The 20623-nt window shown below is 48.9% G+C and overlaps 1 protein-coding gene across 3 annotated transcripts in view; it reads right to left on the bottom strand.

Moving 5' to 3' along the window:
* GREB1 (growth regulating estrogen receptor binding 1) overlaps window positions 1-20623 on the bottom strand; it is a 135637-nt gene that overhangs the window by 76249 nt on the left and 38765 nt on the right. Inside the window, exon 1 of one of the 3 annotated variants that reach the window (XM_045978643.1) lies at window positions 10816-10898. The exons of the other annotated variants lie outside the window; for them this stretch is intronic. The gene's annotated coding sequence lies outside the window, so the exon portion shown is untranslated. Of the gene's footprint in view, window positions 1-10815; window positions 10899-20623 lie in introns of those variants that run through there. 3 annotated transcript variants of the gene reach the window in all.

The raw sequence follows: 20623 nt of genomic DNA, 5'->3' as shown, positions 1-20623 counted from the left end.
GCACAAATGAGGGGTCACTGGCCACATCTGGGGATGCTTGCATTACTCTCGGTTCAGGGTGGTCTGTTTAAAGTTGGCAAGAGTTAGTAACATCACAAATGTCTGTTTCTGTCGATCTCCGTCTGAAGAGCTTAGGGCCCACAGAAAGGAGCTTGAAGTCCATCCCGTTTCACATGATGTCGCTACAGAATCACGCTCGACGATCGAAAGAAAATGGCCGAGGCGGGGCACCTGGGTGGCTCAGTGCGTTAAGCCTCTGCCTTCGGCTCAGGTCATGATCTCAAGGTCCTGGGATCGAGCCCCCCATCGGGCTCTCTGCTCAGCGGGAGCCTGCTTCCTCCTCTCTCTGCCTGCTTCTCTGCCTACTTGTGATCTCTCTCTGTCAGATAAATAAATAAAATCTTTTTAAAAAATAAAATAAAATAAAATCTTAAAAAAAAAAAAAATGACCGAGGCATCCACAGCCTACCTTCCCAAGGTCCTGTTCTGCTCACCTGACAGCTGACTGGCACCCTGAGCCCAGAGGGTTCCACCAGTTAGAGCAGATGGTGCCTAAGGTGGACCTCCAGAGGAAGAAAGAACTCGAACGTCCATCGTCCAGCTACCGTGTGCCGGGCTCTGTGCGGGCCCCACTGCCCACCACGTTCAGGGCTCATGTGAGCGCTATTGTGAAGCCCATGCTGAAGATGACAAATTCAAGTCTTGGAGATGATAAGTAAGCTGAAGACACTCTTGTTCAAAGAAAAGAAATAGAAGGGGGGGATGGAGAGAAGAGAAGGAGCAGGATGGGAAAGAGGGAAGGGGAGGGAGGGGGAGGGAAGGAGGGAGGCTGGGGCAGGGAAAGGAGAAACACAAAAGGAACCAAGACACAGAAGAGTCTTCATTCACACTCAAAAGACGGAAAATGGTACAACACTAAGCAAACATCAAAGCTTTAATATCTATAAGCAAATACAGAGAAAACTCTACTCAATGATGCCTCTGAAATCCTAACAAGGGAACATGGAGCTCTAGAGCACAGACAGAACCGCCTGCCAGGGGAGAGGCTGTGCAAGCGGAGGGCAGAGCTGGGGCTCTTGGTGCCCGAGAATCCCGCCCTCGCCCCGGTGAGACAAGGAACAGGAGAGCCTTGCTCAGGGGCCAACCTGGAAGCTTCAGTATCACCCCCGAGGCCTCGTGGAAGGAAGACCACACCTGGGAAGGCTCAGGGCTGCTGTCCCCCACCCCGCCCAGCTCAGACTGTGCCCTCCCTGCACAGGTCCCTGCTAGCCTCCCGCTACAGCTGTTCAGACCCACGAGCTGCGGGGGTTTCCTCCACACCCTGACACAGTACCCCGCACGGCCTGCCTTCCAAGGCTGGGCCGCCTCCCCCCATGCTGGCGCCCCGCACTCTCAACCCCAGAACCTGAACCACAACCTTCCCACGAGAGCCTGGCTGCGGGAGAAAGAGCCTGTGGGACCCTGAGCCAAGTGTCTGACTCACTGGGCCTCCGTGTTCTCATCCGTAAAACGGACCCTCTTGCAGGGCTGACTGGTCACGATGGAGAGTAAATTAAGCGGCAGAGTTTGAGGAAAGTGCCCAGCATAGCACCCGGCAGTCAGGGCATGTGCATCACTGACGTCTGGAAAAGTCTGAATATTCACCTGAGAAGAATTTCAGATCATAAAGGATAAGTGACACAAAGAGCGACAATGTGGGGCGCTGGGGGAACCGGCGAGAACCTGGGCCAAGGGGCAGGTCCTCAAAGTGGGCCAGAAAGGAAGAGGAGGGTATTTGGGAAAGACAGATTTTGGAAGCACATTTTTTTTTAATTTATTTGGTAGACAGAGATCACAAGTAGGCAGAGGCAGGCAGAGAGGGAGGGAAGCAGGCTCCCCACCGAGCAGAGAGCCCGATGTGGGGCTCGATCCCAGGACCCTGGGACCGTGACCTGAGCCGAAGGCAAAGGCTTAACCCACTGAGCCACCCAGGCGCCCCTGGAAGAACATTTTTAAGAAAGGAATGGGAGAGTACAAAGGAATGAAAGTCTCATGAGGACAGACAGACAGACATGCCCTAGAAAAAGGAGAAGATTGTCTTTGGGGGTAGTAAATGGCTTATAGGTTGGCCTTGTGCTAGAGTAGAATCAAAACTGAGGGTGAAAATCAGACACTGTTTGAGTAGGCAATAGTCCCAGAAGCTTCGCAGCTGGGGTCACAGGGATGAAGGCGGTGTTCTCGGCAAGTCAGGCAGAAAGAGGTGTTTGGGATCAAAACTGAGGGCCCAGCGGATGCAGTTTCAGTGAGACCCCTGGATATCTGAGTGCCTTTAAGATGGAAGCATAAGGGCCCCTGGGTGGCTCAGTTGTTAAGCGGCTGCCTTCAGCTCAGGTCATGATTCCGGGTCCTGGGATCGAGCCCCGCATCGGGTTCCTTGCTCAGCGGGGAGCCGGCTTCTTTCTCTGCCTCTGCCTGCCGCTCTGCCTGCTTGTGCGCTCTCTCCCTCTCCCTCTCTCTCTCTCTCACTCTGACAAATAAATAAATAAATAAAATCTTAAAAAGAAAGAAAGAACGAAAAGAAAACTCTGTACCTAGGAATGCCCCAGGAGGGCTGGGCAGCCCCACAGGAGAGCATCAGATGGGGGCCTACTTCACCAAATCAACCTCAAATATAGCTCTAGGTCAGTACCACACCTCCGCAGGCTCATCTGGCCCCAGAAGCACGTGCGAACTTGACCAGACAAAGCAGACTGATCCCAGGTTGAGTCTGGAGTCACCGAGGCCAGCGATCTCAGCCGGCTCTCGACGGCTGGGACATCCGACCCAAGCCACTCTCCTCCCGCAGCACGTGTGGGTCAAGCTGTGTCCTTCGGAGCATCCCGTTAGGGCAGCAGGCTCTCGGCGGGGGTGAAGTTGAGTAAGTGCGGGGCAGGTGCTTCAAGGAAGGTTAAGGATGGTCACAAGCAGAGACAAAGAAGAGAGAGGAGTCTCCCGGGAGAGGGGACAGATGGAACACACGCATTAGCTCTATTCCCTCCCAAAGGGCCGTAGGAGGACACGGGGGAATACGTCAGTACACACGCATGCGCACACACACACACACGCACGAGTGAGGAGACAAAGTAACAGAAGACACAGCGTGCCCACAGTCTGGAAGATGCGGTGCAGGAGACGAGGTGACGATTTTGAAAGAGCAGGAACTGAGGCGTCCTCTAGGAAGCAAACCGACTCAGACCACAACTGAAGCCAGAAAAGGCTGGAGAATTACAGACAACATGGTGAGAAGTGGGGTTGAAGATGAAGACACAAAGGAGAGGAATGGTAAGAAAATTAGATCGATCCATGTTCCATCGCAGTTCCAGGAAAAGAGAACAAGGAAGAAGGAGGGAATGATATTCCCAAAGAAACAATCCAAAAAAATTTCCAGGACCAAAGGACTTAAGTTTCTGAATTTTAAAAAAACCCAAGGGCCCAGCATAATAAATAAGAAGGAAATTTTAGAACACCAAGGATAAAGAGAGAATCCCAAAGAAAGATCCAGAAAGAAAAAAAAAAATGTCACGTTCTCAAGTTGAAAATAATCAGAATGACTCTGGATTTCTCAACAGTGATCCCGGTAAACAGTGAAATGATGCCCTCAGAAATTCTGAGGGAAAGTGATGTGCTTCCTAGAATTCTATACCCAACTAAAATAAGAATCCAAAGTATGAGTAGAATAAAACCATTTTCAGAAATTCAAGATCTAAAAACAAAACAAAACAAAAACAAAAACTGTCTCCCAACTCCTCTTTCTGCAGAAGCTCCTGGGGAACAGAAAATATTGACAAATCTGAAAACATGAGACCCAGGACAGGGGATCCAGCACAAGGAGAGAAAGGGGTTCTAAACATGCTAAGGACAACAGCTCAGAAAAGGATGTCTCCAAGAAGACAACGTAACAGATCACATTATCTGATGTGTTGAACTATGCTGAAAGGAGTTTTATTATAAATTCTATCAGAATACCAGGATGAATTATTGATATGTCCCTAAAAATTCAAGTAAAAAATAGAGACAATTAGGAGCTGCAGGAAAAATAAGGTGGAAGGCACTGGAAATTTAAGTTAATTATAGCTGTAAGTCCACGCTGAATATGGACTCCAGCAAAGTTGGTGCTAGAACTACTACGGAAGGGTGGGGAAACGGACTGGAGTGTGCACGTGTATGTCTGGGCGTGTGCCCGCAAGCGCGTGTTTTGGGTACCAGGGAAGGACACAGGAGAAAGCTAAATTCTCCTATGCCACAGTACAAGTGAAAAGATGATCTAGAAATTAACAACTGCAGCATAGGTTAATTGTAAATTAAGTGGTAAATTCCAGGAAGGAATTAAAAAACTAAAAAGTTAAAAGTTGCCTTCTAGGTAGCTGGACTGGAAGTAGAAATAGATATTTTTCATTTTAAAGGTTCTAATTATGGCTTTTTTAGACTGTGTTCATTGTCACGCTTGTTTTAAACATAAATAAAATGCAGACATAAAAATGAATGACAGACACGCAGAACCACAGCAGAACGGCCCCTGGAGATCATGGTGCACGGCAGACCGAGATTTAATCCCAGCAACGATCCTTTCTGGCCATTATTGCCATCCTTCCTTTTATCGCTATTTTACAGACGGCAAAACTGAAGCTCAGAAAGGTTGGGAGTCATGTCTAATGACACACAGCAGCTGCCCGCTCTGGAATGGAAAGGCCACCTGCAAAGAGCGACTTCCATGCAAGGCCACAGGGAGAAGTCTCAGTGCTCAGGAAGGGACACCTGAGACACCCCGTTTAAGGGTCCAAAACCTGGATTACCATTCTCTTCCGGCGCCTTTTCCAGTAGTGACAAGACATTTCCCAATTTCACCGAAAGCTATGGCATTCCTCTAAACTTCTCAAGGACAAAGCCAGGAAGTCGGCCTCCAGGGACGAAGCGTGCACACACATCGGCATCTCTGGGAGCCCATCACCCCCCCACCGTGAGTCACAGAAGGTTCCACCTAGACTCACAGAACCACGTGACCAAGCTTGGTAGGTACCTGCTATAGTTCCTGCAGATCTCGGTATTAGGTCCACAAGGAGCACAGAAAAAGAAAACATTGACACTTCTGTTCACAGCTATTTCATCGAATAACTCCAACTAGCTTTTGGCATTTGTTTTTTGTTTTTTAAGATTTTATTTATTTATTTGACAGACAGAGATCCCAAGTAGGCAGAGAGGCAGGCAGAGAAAGAGGAGGAAGCAGGCTCCCTGCTGAGCAGAGAGCCCAATGCAGGCCTCAATCCCAGGACCCTGGGATCATGACCGGAGCCGAAGGCAGAGGCCTTAACCCACTGAGCCACCCAGGCGCCCCTTGGCATCTGTTTTAGAATGTAAATAATAGATACAATATACTGCGGTCCATGTGCACAATTCGCAAATCAACAAACAAATGTATACATGGAGAGAGACCCCGGTTTGCGTGGAAGAGCGAGAAAACTACTAGAAAATCTGTCTAGTAGTCACTCTGCATGGAGCACCCTCTGTGACAAAAGGACTGTTCATTTTGCAGAGGACGACACAGACTCTGGGATTTGAAACAAGTGCTGTCTTCACATCTTCATAATTTCTTCTAGCAAGGCAAGCCCCAAGAACACATTAAAATCAAAATACAGCGATCCACGTCACCACTCTGGGCGGCCCCTTTCCTCCCATTTGTCATTTCAGATCCCCTTCATCGCGGCTCTAAAACGCACAGAGCACAGCTCTCATTTTACTTTAGTAAACTGAGGCAGGGGGAGATTAAGTGACTTGTCCAAAGTCCTCCATTTTGCACAATTTTAGACAGTCCAATAATGGCCCGAAGGAGCAGAATCTTGGCTTTTAAGGATGCCAGTGACTTCATGAAAGGGAGTGGTTTTTTCAATTGCTGGGTTTTACTCATCATGTTCACTTGTCCAGCGAGGCTAAAACTTTTGCTTAGGAAAAAAGAAAAAGAAGTCGGCTTGAGCTCTTCCTGAAAGGTCCTGAAAAGGGAGGGGGTGCCAGGCTAAGAAAATAAAGCCTCTGTAAATGGAAAGTCCCATTTAAAAAGACACATTTCCAGCCAGACAACAAACCGAGAGCATTCTAAGAATGTTGCCTGAAGACAGGTCTGCTGGAGGCGGGGTGGGGACAGGCCCACCACCCCTCTGAGAGGCAGCCCACAAAGCAAACAACCAGCCGCCCGCGGGCCGGGGGCCTGGACAGTGTCTGCCTCTCTGTCAGCCCGACCGGCCATTCCCTGGAGATTAAAGCAGGAAACCCAGACTCCAGCCCATTCAAAGAAAAATATTCTAGCTCAGCCTCTCCTTGAAAAGTCACTTTGTCTTTTCTTTCTTTCTTTCTGAATAGAAGATTAAAAGTTTTGCCCAAGAGGCGGAAGAATCCGTTTATCCTAAAAGGCTCACAGACGTTTGCTGGGGAATCTGAAGACTTGTGTCCAGCTGACCTCTGGGTCCACAATTATTCTCCAGTTCCTTTCTGAGCACTTTTCACTTTGCTTTTATCAGTCAAGGAATGGGGCACCTCGGCCTAAACCCGGAGCCCAAATCTGACAACAGTTCCGGAGTTCACGGAAGGGGCTAGAAGGCCCTTCCCGAGATAACACCCAGCTCTGGGTACCCCTGGGAACTGCACACGCGTCATTCTGCTCATAAAAATAAAGCCACCACCTCCCCTGCCGCACGCTCGTCCAAGCCAGCTCTTTTCCCAAACGCGCAGGACACACATTGTCGGCTCAGCCCCTCTGCACAGAGACGGATGCCCACGATGAGCTGAGAATAAGCTCTTCAGTCCTTTGTCACGGTGTCCAGTTCGATTGAAACCAGTGGGGCCCTCAGAGGAGGCCTCGCAGCTCCCTTCCAGTTATAATCAGCTTCTTGGTCAAGTTTGACTTTACCAACTTCAAACAACTTCTCAAAGTTGGACCTTGCCAAGCATTCGTAATCTGCCTGCTAGGTGGTAAAAAGGTTGTCCTTTAGAATAAGACTACCAGGGGCACCTGGGTGGCTCAGTGGGTTAAGCCTCTGCCTTCGACTCAGGTCATGGTCTCAGGGTCCTGGGATTGAGCCCCACATCAGGCTGTCTACTCCGCGGAGAGCCTGCTTCCTCCTCTCTCTCTGTCTGCCTCTCTGTCTACTTGTGATCTCTCTGTATCAAATAAATAAATAAAATCTTTAAAAAAAAAAAAAAGAATAAGACTACCAGGGGCTTAATTCATCACTAGGCTGTTTTCGAGCTGTGTGGCCTTGGACAAGCTACCCAACCTCTCTGAACCACCCTCCCCTCATTTATAACATGAGGCTAAGAACCTTCTGGAGTTGTAGGGAGGGCCAAATAAACTAGCATACGGAGGGCGGCTGGCACACAAAGATTCATAAACTCTAGTTTCCTCTCTAAACGTGGAATTAAGTGCTTGGAATTCCAGTTTCTAGATGCTAACCAGAAACGCTGACTTAACTTCTACTCTGGCAGAAATCACTAACCTTTTGGCACCGACTGAAATGTGCTAACCCAAGCAGAGACATGATTTCTACGTTTCTCGTCCCCTTTCCTCTCAAAGCCTGGAGCCCCTTGACAGCAGGAACCCTTTTAGTCACCTCTTCATTTTTTTCTTCATTTCCCCAGGATGCCACGGGCCTCCAGAAAATACCTCCTAAAAGGGAGGATGGGGAGGACCCACGGGAGGTCACAGCGAGACCATATGAAAACGGAGCTCGGTCCTGTCTGGAAGCATTCAGGTGCCGGACTAAAACCCCAGCTGGACCAAGTAAACGTGCCTGAGATTTTAACCCGGCCCCGCCCCCCCGGGGGGATCTGTTGCTGCCACAGTTCCAGAGAGCCTGCCGGCTCCTGCCCCCCTGCCCCGGGATATCACCTGAACTGACCTCACTGTACTCTATTCCAAGAGCCGTCGGAGGGAAGCCCTCTCTTCCTAACATCCGAGTACAAGACGTGCACTTTTGTTCTTTCCCCATGAACACACTGCTTCTCCACGGGCCCTGTTAGTGCCCTTCTTCCACTGAAGCCAAATGTGAGCTCAGGGAGAGCACGAAAAACCACTCAGCCGGGGTTTTCCCCACTAAGAACACAGCGTGCGCATCTCCCACCTCCTCGGGGGTTTGAACTGCTGGAGACAGCAACCGAGTCCAGAGCAGTTTCTTACAGAGAGCAGATCTGGCAGAGAGACAGCCGTTGCCTCTGCTAATCATCCCAAGCCACCGGGGAGTCTCTGACCTCCACCCAAGCCACGCCAGGCCCGAAGAGAAGACCCAGCTGAGGGCCTCCCGGGTCTCAGCCCCAGCCTGAGACAGCTGGCTCTGTCTTAAGCCACAAATCGATGACTTCTAGCCCATTCTATGCCTCCTCTGTGAAAAAGTGAACTTTCCCCTTCCAGGATCATGGTTTAAGATGAATGTTTTAAAATGAAACGCTTAAATAGATAACTTGGACATATCACAGAAATAACTTCCTTCCCACTTGGAGCTAAGGGAGGAGTGAACCAGGCACCGTCCCTGAGCTGAAGACACAGTTGTGTAGGAAGAGCCGGTGCATGCTTCAGCACAAAGTACACGGTAGTGGTTGCCTTAGTGAGGACGTCGGCAAGGAAGTGGCTCAAGGGATATGGAAAAGTTTCCATCTCAGGTCAATCTCAGAGGGCCTTCTCGAAAAGCTGAATCAGGAAGGATGAGCACTGGTTTGCTGCAGAGAAGAAAGGGCATCCTGGAAAGAAAGGGAGCAATGCACCCAGGGGGACGTCGTTGACTGGGGAAGGCAGGTCCTTCCAGACATTGGCACGAATCTGGATGGAGGTGGGGAAGCAGGGAGAGGGTGGCAAAGGGCCAGCTAGGACCGTGTCCTGCCGAAGTGTTTAGAATCAGTCCCAGAGAACCAGGAAAGGACTCTCCACAGCCCTGTGTACTTCAGAGGTCACGGAGGCTTCCTAAGGAAGGTCTACAGGACAATACTGTAAAATACCGCGGCCCCAAGACCGGCCCTCGGCCCCAGACAATGAAGGATGGGGGAGGCGGGCTGGCTTCCGTGCAGAAAACAGGAACCTGGGGAGCCCAGTGCCAGGGTCTTCCAGCCTCACTCTGGCCGGCCTCCCGTTCCCTCCCGAACCCCTGTGGACCCCCTCCCATAAGCAGAGGCTCCTTGGTCTGGCACCCACTTCTCTGTGTCCTTATCCTTGACTGGACAGTGACCGTCGTAGAGAAGAACGCAGCCCCACTCTGGAGTTCAAGGCCTCGAGAGAGGAAACCCTTCCACAGCGGCCTGCCAGGCTCCTCTCTCCGCTTCGCCACCTGCCTCCGATTCCGAATCACACCCACAGTACACCTGTAGGCCTTGGACGCACTGGCCTGGGCCTCCCGGTCCTTGCAGGTGACCATCTCCCCCCTGTATCCTGCAGCCCTTCCGGGGCCTCATGGGAAGGGATGAGACATGCCCCAGCCGGCCACAGCGACACAGCCCCACCCCAGTGTCTCACCAGGACACCCCCAACTCCAGCTCCAATCTGAGCTGCCACGAATCCCTTTCCTCCAAGCTCCTTATAGCAAAACTTAAGACTCCTTCAGCCACCACACAAGCATGGGGACATTACTGGTGAGTCTGAAGTTCCAAAAACAAACAAACCAACCAACCAACAAAAAACCCCAAAACAACACAAACGAAGCACAGCCCTCTCCAGCCGACGTTCTCAGCCCCATTCTGTAATTTCCACAGGTGTGCTGGGGGGTGTAGAATGGTCTGCCCCGAATATATGATATGGCCATAAATGCATTCAGACACAGAATGGTCTCCTATAAAGTCTTTGACAGTCCTCCGGACAGGAAACGGCATTCTGATGTAGATTTCTCCGATTTTCCCTGGAGGAACTCATAAACTCCACAGGTGCTGTTTAAGGAAGAAAAGGGGGGCGAGGGGCTGACTTCTGTCTATCCTCCCGCTAACTGAGGCTGTCCTGCCCGCGGCTGCCCGACAACCAAGACGTCACGCAGACATCTGTTCACATCTGCTCACGACGCTGGAGCACTTCCACGGTCCCTAAGCTCTCCCCCCTGGAACACCAAAGCAGTGGGTGTGTCCCCTCCCGTGGCGGTGAGAACCGAATGGGGGAGGAACACCTTCCCAACAAAGCCGGGGAAGATTTTCAGGGAAGATGAGACTACTGGAAAAGTCCTCTCCAGAAACAACCCAGCAGGATCCACGAAGGTCGTGGAGCTCTCTGGCATATCATTCATAATTATACTCACTGCTGCTTTCGTGTCCCCCTTGTGCAGAACTAATCCTTCCCAACCCATCTAGATACCACTGCAAACAATAAAAATAAGGAGACTCGTTCACGCTCCCCTGCACTTTCCTGAAAGCTAATGTTGTGCCATTATTCTCCCTGGCACAGACCAATGCCATCTTTCTAATAAGCTAAAAGCCAACACAAACCTTTCCAGCCCCAAAAGGGGGTGCTCTACTCCCCAAGTCGCATGTACCGTACCTTACAAAGAGCTGGTTGTTTCGGGCAGCCCGTCAACACACCAGCCAAAGGCAGGCTCAGCTCTGCAAAGCAAAGCGGAACACCTGCAGAGGCTGCGGCCTCCCGGGGGCTGTGCCTCTGAGCCCTGGGGAGCCCTCGGCGCCCCACGGGGCTGAGTGCTCGGTCAGCCTGACACGCTGGCTCCCCGGCCCCGGCCCAGAGGAGCAGAGGCAGTCAAGCCAGTTAAGGGAAAGGTTTCAAAGCCAGTATCTGCTCCCGGGGCTACAACAACAACTAGGGGAAAAAAAAAAAATTCAGCAGCAGACCTTCCAAGGGGAGCTCCATCTGCCCCGGGCTCCCGCTGGGTCAGATGGCAAATGCCCGGCTCTCTGTCTTCTCCGCACTGAAGTGTTTTGCTGGGTCACAGTGCTCTCCGCGCAGGTACATACCAATCCGTCAGTCTGACCGCCCGCGGTCACACCGGGTCTTTTTAAACAACAGGAAAGTTTTGTACTTGGAGCGGAACCACGTACTCTTGCACAGAGAACAAAGCGTCAGGAGAAGAGCGTGGGCTCTGCTGCGGGAAGCCGGCTCTCCAGTGTGCTGCAGGTGCCCCCCCAACGTAACCTCCACGGACACCAGGAGCGCACCCCAGCAGGGAAACCTCCCCCGGGAGCCACGGATGCACATCCTCGAACTTCTTTTATTTAAACCCTTTCCATTACGGAAAACAAGAAAACACCAGCTTTTGGCCAGAGCTTTCTGCACAGTCCTGCTGTAACTGACTCTGAAGTCCAGGAACCCCAATCAAATCCTAATTGAAAAAGAAAAGGAGGGGCACCTGGGTGGCTCAGATGGCTAAGCATCTCATCTGCCTTTGGCTTGGGTCATGATCCCAGGGTCCTGGGATCGAGCCCCGGGTCAGGCACAGGGGGGCGGTGGGGGGGTGCAGGAGGGCGCAGGGTTGGGGGGCAGGATGGCATGGGGGGGCAGAGGGGCCTGCTTCTCTCTCTGCTGTTTCCCCCACTTGAGCTCTCTCGCTCTGCCAAGTAAGTAAACTCTTTAATAAAGAAAAAGGAAAGGAGGAATGGGAGCTCACTTTATTTGTGCTAAATACCGTTAATGTTCAGTTCCAGCTTCTCATCAGGATCCTTTATTGGCCCCGCAAAGATGACTTGGCTATGACCAGGGGTTTTCATGTCCTCTACCTTCTGTGACAAAGGCCAAAATGCCTGATTATTCTTGTTAACCCTCCAGGCAGCCAAGAGAGTTCTCAGCTGCTTCTAGGCCAGGTTCCCAAAAGGACCAGAGGCTCCAGGGTGGAAGGAAGAGCCCCCATCGCAGAGCTACTGCTTCCCCAGCTGAGCAGCGTCTCCCTAGAAAGGGCTGGAGAAGACCCCACGCAGCCCCCACCTTCCCAGCAAGGGCAGCGCCCCCTGGTGGTTAAGCCTGAGCGAGGCTCTGGGAGGCCCGGCGAACCCCTGGCACCACGGCTTTGTCCACCCGGAGAGGCTCTCAGGTCCGAGGAGGACCCATGGGGCTGGTGACCACGCACAGACGGCTGGCTGGGTCTAGAATGGCGGGAAATTGGACCCTTCTGGAATGTCCAACAGGAAGCAGGTGCTTATGCACTCCCAATATCCAGGCGCACAAAAGCTATGTGCGTGAAGTTTTGAAATGATGCGGATGTACTTAGGATGTAACATGCAGTAACAAAAAGACTGTAAATTGTTACAGAAATATAGAGAGAAACAGATATGCACACATTTTATACATATATTACGTTATATGTTATATAATACATACTTATATTTCTATACTAGTAACATTGTATTGTGTTAACAAATTAAACATTATATAACTATCATGTGATACTATACATTATATATGTATATTATATTTATGCATATATATTGAAAAATGTCTACAGTGATTGCCTCTAAATGAAAGAATTCAAGATTTTTATGATGCTTCTTTAAGCTTTCCTCTGACGTGCTAAGTCTGTAAACTGTATTAAGTTGTCATCATCATGAGGAGAAAAAGAAAATGTGTCAGCAAAGAAAAATGTGTCTTCGTTAGGTCTGAATTCCAATGCCTTTGAATTGACTCTGCTTTTCCATTACTGTCAAAATAGGCTTTTGACGTGAAAAGGCACTGCGGTATGTAAGGAGGAGAGAGCTCAAAACATTGGCTCTGGAAGGATGTTTCTGGAGTGAGTCTCCCTTCTGAAGGGAACTCTGCAAATCCCATATATCTCAATGCCAACCTATCTCCCTGCCATAAACCCCCTTCTTCTGTCCTCTCTCAATTGCTCTTTTCCCCCAGCCAAATGCCCTGCACAGGAGCTACGACAAGCAGAGATGAATTCACCACATCGGCTGCCAACACTGACATTTGAGACTGATGTGTTGGCCAAATTTTTCCTTCTGACCACAAGGGCTCGACGCAATGATCTTCAAACAGTAGAGGAGTCTCCACCTGTTCGACAAAGTGCCCTGGAGATCACGATGACACCGTTAGCAAATAAATCGGCCTTGGCTCTCACAAAAGGTTTCCCTGGGTTTCTCGTGTCACTTTAGATCTGCTTTACAACGGCCGCCACTGCTGACACTAAGCTGTCAGCTTTTGGCAGCAGCGGCCACACCAACACGTCGTGGTTTGGAAAGCAGATCTGCCGAACACTGATGGCTCAGTTTCGGCAGGCTCCCTGTCTTATCATGCCTCCCCGTCCTTTGTGCATCCTGTATGTTCTGTCTGCCTGGAAAGCCCTTGCCCCTCGTTTGTGATGTGAACTCCTACTCATCCTTCAAAACCCAGTTCTGGCATCTCTTCTATTGTGTGGTGGCCCTGACCTCCCTGAACAGACCTGGGCCCTACACTTCTTCATTTAGGTTTAACAAACTTCTAGGGATGTGAAAGCCATACATTTCCGTGTGAAAGTTTTAGACATTCTGTTACACTGTTCCTGTATACAGTCCAGTTCTGCTGGAACACTTGTTTCTACACCGCAAATTCACACCAACAGACTGGTATATCTGTGAATTTTCTATGTGCTTGGGAGTGATTTCCAACACCTACCAGCGACCTCCATCACCACGTGCGTGCTATGAGGCATGCCCGTCCACATCTGGTGCTAGAACCTTCTATACCTTCCGCACCTCCCTCCTTCCCCTACTTCACAATAACTCACGAGCTGCAACCTTCCACCAGCCACTTCCACAGGCAAAGTGGCACCGCTCGTACCTCGACTTCGCAGTCAAGTCCCACACGTATGGCAACAGTTATGCACTTCCTAACCATCCCGCATGTGTAAAACTGTGCTTTCCTTTCTAATAGGACTGTATCTTTCCCCCCAGTGTGTCATGATGAAGTTTTCGAGTGTGTACTGTAGCCCCGATTTTCCCGTGACGCCTGTGGTTCTTACCGCGCAATTTTGCGTGATGCCGTGATTTTGAGGAACACGTGTCATTAGAGCAGAATCAGCCATGACGTATTCCTGTTATTTCTGCACACAAACTACCTTCTAGAATTTCTCTGATCCCTGAACAAAGGCACACTGCATTCTATTAGAGAGCATTGTATTATATCATATTAAAGAGCACCGAGTGCTGGTTCTGGTTTGGAATACGTGGGCCCCGCCAGAGAATCACATGCCAGCCCCAGCTAGTGGGTTATTTCTGGTGACCCCAAAACTTTCATCTTTTGCTTGGCCTTCTCCCTGCATGGACTGAGCTGGAATCTGTTCCTGGGATAAGACCATTTGTTGGGTTTTGTTAGCATAAAGGAAACCTGCATACCATCCGTTGTTGTTGTTGTTTTTTTTCCTTCCACCAAATAGAAAAAAAATCCAAGGATAAATAATGAAATCTCCATTCTTGCTTTTGTTTACAGGAAAGTAGCCACGCCTCAGGGAAGCGGCAAGCTGGCACCTGGGTTCCCACACGTCTACTCACCCATCTGTTAGCTGTGTGGCCTTGGGCAGACTCCCTGACCCTCTGAGCTCTGGTTCCCTCTCTCATGAGCCCAAGATAACAAAGGAGTTTTGTGAGGATCAAATAAGACGATGGAATAAAGTATTTAGCACAAGGGCTGGCACCTAAGTGTTTTTCATTTATTTTATTTTATTTTTAGAAGTAGTCAGCTGATGTCCCTGCTAGTCACAAACCTACTCCCTCCTCTGTATCTTACCTTACCTGCCTACGTTGAAATCCCCTTCCCTCTTTGACCTCGCCTCCAATTTGGAGCTTAAAAATTGCAAAAAGGAATAACGGAGAGGAACAAAGCCTCTGAACTTCTAAGACCAGCTCTTCGGGCTCATGGTGGCCAAGTTCTCTCCTTTTGCCTCTCCCTCCCGTTAATTAGCTTGGAGCTGTCAATCACTCATTTACCGGACATCCGCAAGGCGCCTCGTATCCCCTCCACTTCGGAGAGACTCTGTTTACTCAGCAAAATGAGGATAATACTACCGATCATCACAAGGCTGTGGGAAGCCTGACATGACCCTAGGACTGGAAAGCACCTTTTCACTGCCAGGCACATAGTAGGTGCTCAACAAAGAGTTGAGCTTTTATCAGGCATTTCCATGATGAAAATCATGACGGACAGCCGGGCTGTCAGGGAGCTTCGACTCTGAGAAAGATAAAGACCCCCTTTCGTTGCACGGGCACAGGGGACCAGCAGCTCTCGGGCTGGCCGGGAAGGTCTGCAGCCCTCTCTCCTCCTACAGACCCAAACTTGCTGGAGCACGTGCCTCACTGGCTCAGGAGCAATGACTCTGACTGTGCACGCATCGGACTGAAAAGGCGGCAAGCTTGCTTAAGCGTGATTCATCATTGTCTGCTGCAGTAATTAGAAGTATTTTGGTTGGTTCTAGGTCAGAATGACCCAGTTACTGTACTGTTTCTTCACTGCAAAAGTCTGCGGTGAACCTTATAACAACCACCACCAAAGGCTTAGGAAAAGATAACTGCTCTGTGGCTCTGGTTCAGAGCAAGGACATTGCCCGCCCGCTCCTCAGAAGCAAGGTCTAATCACAGAAGCCGCTCATGCTCGGCCTTGGATTTTACCAGACAAAGTATAATCTTCGTGGATGCCCCCACCCCACCAAAACTGGAGCTCCTAGAACCTGGTTCCCCAGAACCCAGTATGAAATAAGTGCCAAGAGAGTGTTTCGTGAAGAAGCGCTCCTATCGGTGCCCTACAGGTGAACTTTGCAAAAGTAAGGGGAAAGAGAAGTCATGACCCAAAATGTGGGAGATTTGCTAAACTCTCCAGGCATAAATGGACATTTTCTACTGGCTCTTGCTAATGTTGACTCACCGGCAAGAAGAGTTTCTGCCTATGCAACACAACGTACTTAAGAATCCCAAAGGAGCAGAATAATAGAAGGCGGAGGAAACACACACACAGATGCAACGCTATCTCACTCCCATAACCGTAATTTGTTTAAATGCACAGAAAAGAGACTGGAAGGAAATATACGACAATTTTAACAGTGGATGTTTGGGGAAAGGGGATTATGGACAAATCTTCCTAATTTTCTGGGGTTTTTTTCCAAGATTTTTTTATTTTTGAGAGAGAGAGAGAGAGCGAGCGATCATGAGCAGTGGTGGGGGGGCAGAGGGAGAAGCGGACCCCGCTGAGCGGGGACTCGACCCCAGGACCCCGGGATCATGACCTGAGCCAAAGGCAGACGCTTAACTGATTGAGCCACCCGGGCGCCCACTGTCTGCATTTTTTACATTTTTTTACAAGTAGTCACGTGCAGTTTGTATAAACAATTTTGGGGGGCCGGGGGGTGGGTACTAATCACAACATTCCATCAAGTGTGAGCCCACTTTGGGGCAGCACACTATGGGAAGGTGAACGGACGCGAGCGCAGGAGCCACGCGGACGTGCCATGGCCACCCGCACCAGCAGGTCTGGAGCCGCTAGGAAAGGGCTGCCCTGGCGGGGTGTCTTCTTAGCAGCACCCTTCATCTCCAGCCTCTCATCCACTTCAGCATCTCAGGTGACCACCCCCTCCCAGAGTAAACGGGGCACCCTACTGGGGGCCGAATGGGAAGCAAATGTCCCCAGAGCTGTCCTCCAGGCCAGCCGTCCTCCTGAGTCCCTGCCCGAAGCTGCCCCCCACCGCAACACCAGCCCACCCACCTACGGGACAACTTCTCCTCTGGAACTGGACATGGGGGTCGACAGAGGTCCGGGCTGGGGTGGGTGGACTCGGACACAACTTCTCTGCCTCAAGAGAGACCTGGGATGCCCCCTCCACGAACACCAAACTCCCCATCTTTCTATAAACATCACCGTGTGTCTCCTGCTCCAGGCACAGCGGTGGGGGCTGCCACACAACCCCAGGGGGCACCATTCACATTGTAGGCTGCATAAACAGCGCCCCCTAGAGCAAAGAGGCTGTACCAATTTAGGTTCCTACAACAGTCTGGAGAACAAGAACCATGGAACGTGGTTGTTCCTGGTCTTTATCCACCCTGGATACTGTCAGACATTCAAATTCTGGTCATCTAGTAGAAATGGCATCTCACTGTGGTTTTAATATGCATTTTCCTCTTGGCTAGTGAAGCTGAGCGTCTCCCTATGTTTGTAAGCTTCTCTTGCCCCATTCTAAATTCTTTTCTTTTAAATTTATTTTTTTTATTTTTTTATTTTTTTAATAAACATATAATGTATTTTTATCCCCAGGGGGACAGGTCCGTGAATCGCCAGGTTTACACACTTCACAGCACTCTCCATAGCACATACCCTCCCTAATGTCCATAACCCCACCCCCCTCCCCCTACCCCCCTCCCCCCAGCAATCCCCAGTTTGTTTTGTGAGATTAAGAGTCACTTATGGTTTGTCTCCCTCCCGATCCCATCTCGTTTCATTTATTCTTCTCCTACGATTCTAAATTCTTAAGTAGCCCTTCGGTTTCTCTTACCAAACCAAAAAGCTTCTGAGTATTAATATCTCACTTTTACCTTATACTTTTAGCCCCTGACCAACAATATATTCTAGATTCTCCATTTACTGTTTTGTAAGGGTTTTCCCTAATGGGGGTAAGGGGAACTCCTCCGTCTTTACAGGTTTTACTATAGATTTGGCCACTTCATTATTTTAAATGCTTTATTTTTAGAATTTCTTTCCACTGTTTTCAAAAGAGAAAGATCTTCTGAATCCTGGTGAATGGGAATTTTCAAAGTCATTATGGAAACCAAACATACAAACCAGAGAAAATACTTCTGGTTATTTTTGGAAGGTAATAACTACACTGCCTTACAGTTCTCTACTTTTAGTGACCAAAGTTATGGCATGACTTTAGTGACCAAAGTCATACCTTTCTGGTAATATGCCATGAACATTTCTGGTAAAATGCCATGAGGGCATTTGAGCAATGTTGAAAATTGCCCAAGCCAGTTGAAAAAAATTGTCAAGGGTAAATTCTTCATCCAATCCGATTACTGAATGACTTCCAAACTGAAAAAGTTATCTGGTCATTCTTTTAGAAAAGTTATCTATCGCTGACAAAGAAAAAAGTCAAATTTGACAAATGGATATCATTTCATAAGAGTACTGGTATTAAGGATTTCTCCCAGAAAAGACAGAATGTGTACCACTTAATGCTCACAGAGTGCAGAGTGGCAAAGGGCTTTATAAAACATAACCACAGATTTTACAGCTAAAAGAGAACTCATAACTATCACCTGGTCCAACCCTCCACCTTACAATAAACTATTTCATCATTCTAAAGACAAAGGATAGGACATTTAATCTAAGTAAATAATTCTGCTACTTTCGACGAGGGTGTTCACACGTTATACACTTTTGCTATTTATGAACAAATTTGAAAGAGATGTGTGCTACTGACTCACTTTGACATAAATGTGAAATCTGGAGTGGATATAAAGTGTTCCTATGGTCTCCATCCTTGACACGTCATTGGTCTTCTCTTCTACCAGAAACTGACCCCAGGATTTTTCTGATCTTTTCCTCAGACATGGCAGCAAACACGTGAATTCAGGGCCCCTTCCCAGTGTGGACAGAAGGACCAGGAGTGTCCAACCTGATCTCAGGTGTACTGTTTCCCTGAGCAAGTTTCATTACTAAAGGAATGTGATCTTCCAACCTCAGAAAGACTGATTCTGCAACCTCGCGGGTTTCCTCCATGTCAGTGCAGCAGAGAAGCCACAAAAACGGTGAAAGGAAAGGGAAATTAAGGAACTCAGTGAATCTGTACCAGCAGAACAACAGACGTACAGACTTTGTGCAACCGCTGGTAGACTTGGGACCGGGTGAAAAGCAATGATAAGAAGAAACAGTCTCCCAGGCCACCCTGCTCCTTCTTTACAACACTCATCACACCAACAATTCACCCTTCGATGTCTGTCTTCCCGCAAGACCATGAACTCTCAGAGGGCAAAGACCACATCTGTTTTGTTGATTACAGACTCCGCAGTGTCCAGCCCACGCTGGCTGTCTCCATTTACTTCCTGATTGAATGAATGAGTGCAGTCCTGCTATTTAGAGAGAAAAGACTGTCCAGGAGACACACGGTCCATCTAATCCTCCAGGCGCCCAAGTTCACTCTCGGATCAAGTTTCACCACAGGACACGTTTAACCCCATTAAGTGGGTCCCTCTTAGATTAATGGTAGCGTCACTATGATAGTATAACACTGAGTTTTTTCCAACACTATCATGGAAAACGGTCATATGGAAGTGACTTCCGGAATTTGCTAACATCAGGTCCGCTGTGTTATATATCATTTACATGTATGCCTGCAACAGGAATTATTCTGAGAATTTAATGCCAGGGGCAGAAAGTTCTTTCCCCTCAAGAACTGGTATGTTTCTCCCGTCCTGGTAATATGCCTAACAGCACTTACCACTTCACCATTTTGTGCTGACCAACAGATACGTAGTGATAAGTGCATATAAAAAAAATAGGCACTTACTAATTTCAGGTAAAACAGAAAGCTATGTGGGAAAAACTAATACTACATGTACTAATGTACTAATACTGCGAGCATGGCTCACTGTCAAAATGTTTACATTGCCGTACTGACTGGACATGGAGTCGAGCTATCAAAAACTATGAATAACCCCACTGGGAGGACGGAGACCCAAATGGGTGTATCTGTATGAGGAGAATAAGACAAGTGTGAGAGAAAAATCCTTATCTTCCCTACCAAGAAGTTAATAAATATTACCCCAAATTCAAAAATTCTCTAGAAATATCAAAATAATCACCAAAAGGAGCAGTTAAAAGGATCGAAAGTTGTTGCCTCCCCAAAACAAAAGGGACGGAAGAGTGGGTAACTGCGGACTAAGACTGCAATTCGTACTGGACATACAATACCTTATTTCTCCTTCGCTGAAATTCTTATCTTACTAATGAGAAAATTAAGGCTCACAGACATTAAGTAACCAAGATCACGCAGCTCGTGCTTACCGCAGATTGACTGAAATCTAAAGTTCCTGACCTTGCCACTATGTTACTCTCCCTCTCTCCTCTCCTACACTACAGGCACTAATGACATAAAGGAAGAAAGCTTAGAGCCACATGGTCTCATAAAATACCACAGAATGAATGTAAATGGAAAAAAGTGAGAAAGATGAAGAGAGAAGAGTAATGTTTAAGACCATTCATAAAACTAGGGTTAGCTTGGGGCGCCTGGGTGGCTCAGTGGGTTAAAGCCTCTGCCTTCGGCTCAGGTCATGATCCCAGGGTCCTGGGATCGAGCCCCGCATCGGGCTCTCTGCTCCGGGCGGAGCCTGCTTCCTCCTCCCTCTCTGCCTGCCTCTCTGCCTAGTTGTGATTTCTGACAAATAAATAAAATATTTAAAAAACAACAACAACAACAAAAAACTAGGGTTATCTTAATCCACATAAACTCAAGTCCCTAATGGACTTTTTTTTTTTTTTTTAAAGAAGAATAAGCCTCCCATAAAACACTACCAAGTGCCTGCTGCCTCTACACAATGCTGGGACAAGCCTTCAGAAGCACCGCGCCCCACACGGGAACTGTCACCAGGTCCCAGGGCAAGCTAAACTCGGAAGAGCGTTTAAGCCCGGGCACGTCAAGTTCACAACCAAGAATCACCCAGGAGGACCTCAGAGCGCAGTGTGCAAAGGATG

The sequence above is a fragment of the Meles meles genome, chromosome 15, assembly GCF_922984935.1.
Source record: "Meles meles chromosome 15, mMelMel3.1 paternal haplotype, whole genome shotgun sequence".
Classification (NCBI taxonomy): domain Eukaryota; kingdom Metazoa; phylum Chordata; class Mammalia; order Carnivora; family Mustelidae; genus Meles; species Meles meles.
This window is presented reverse-complemented; position numbering and strand designations above follow the sequence as displayed.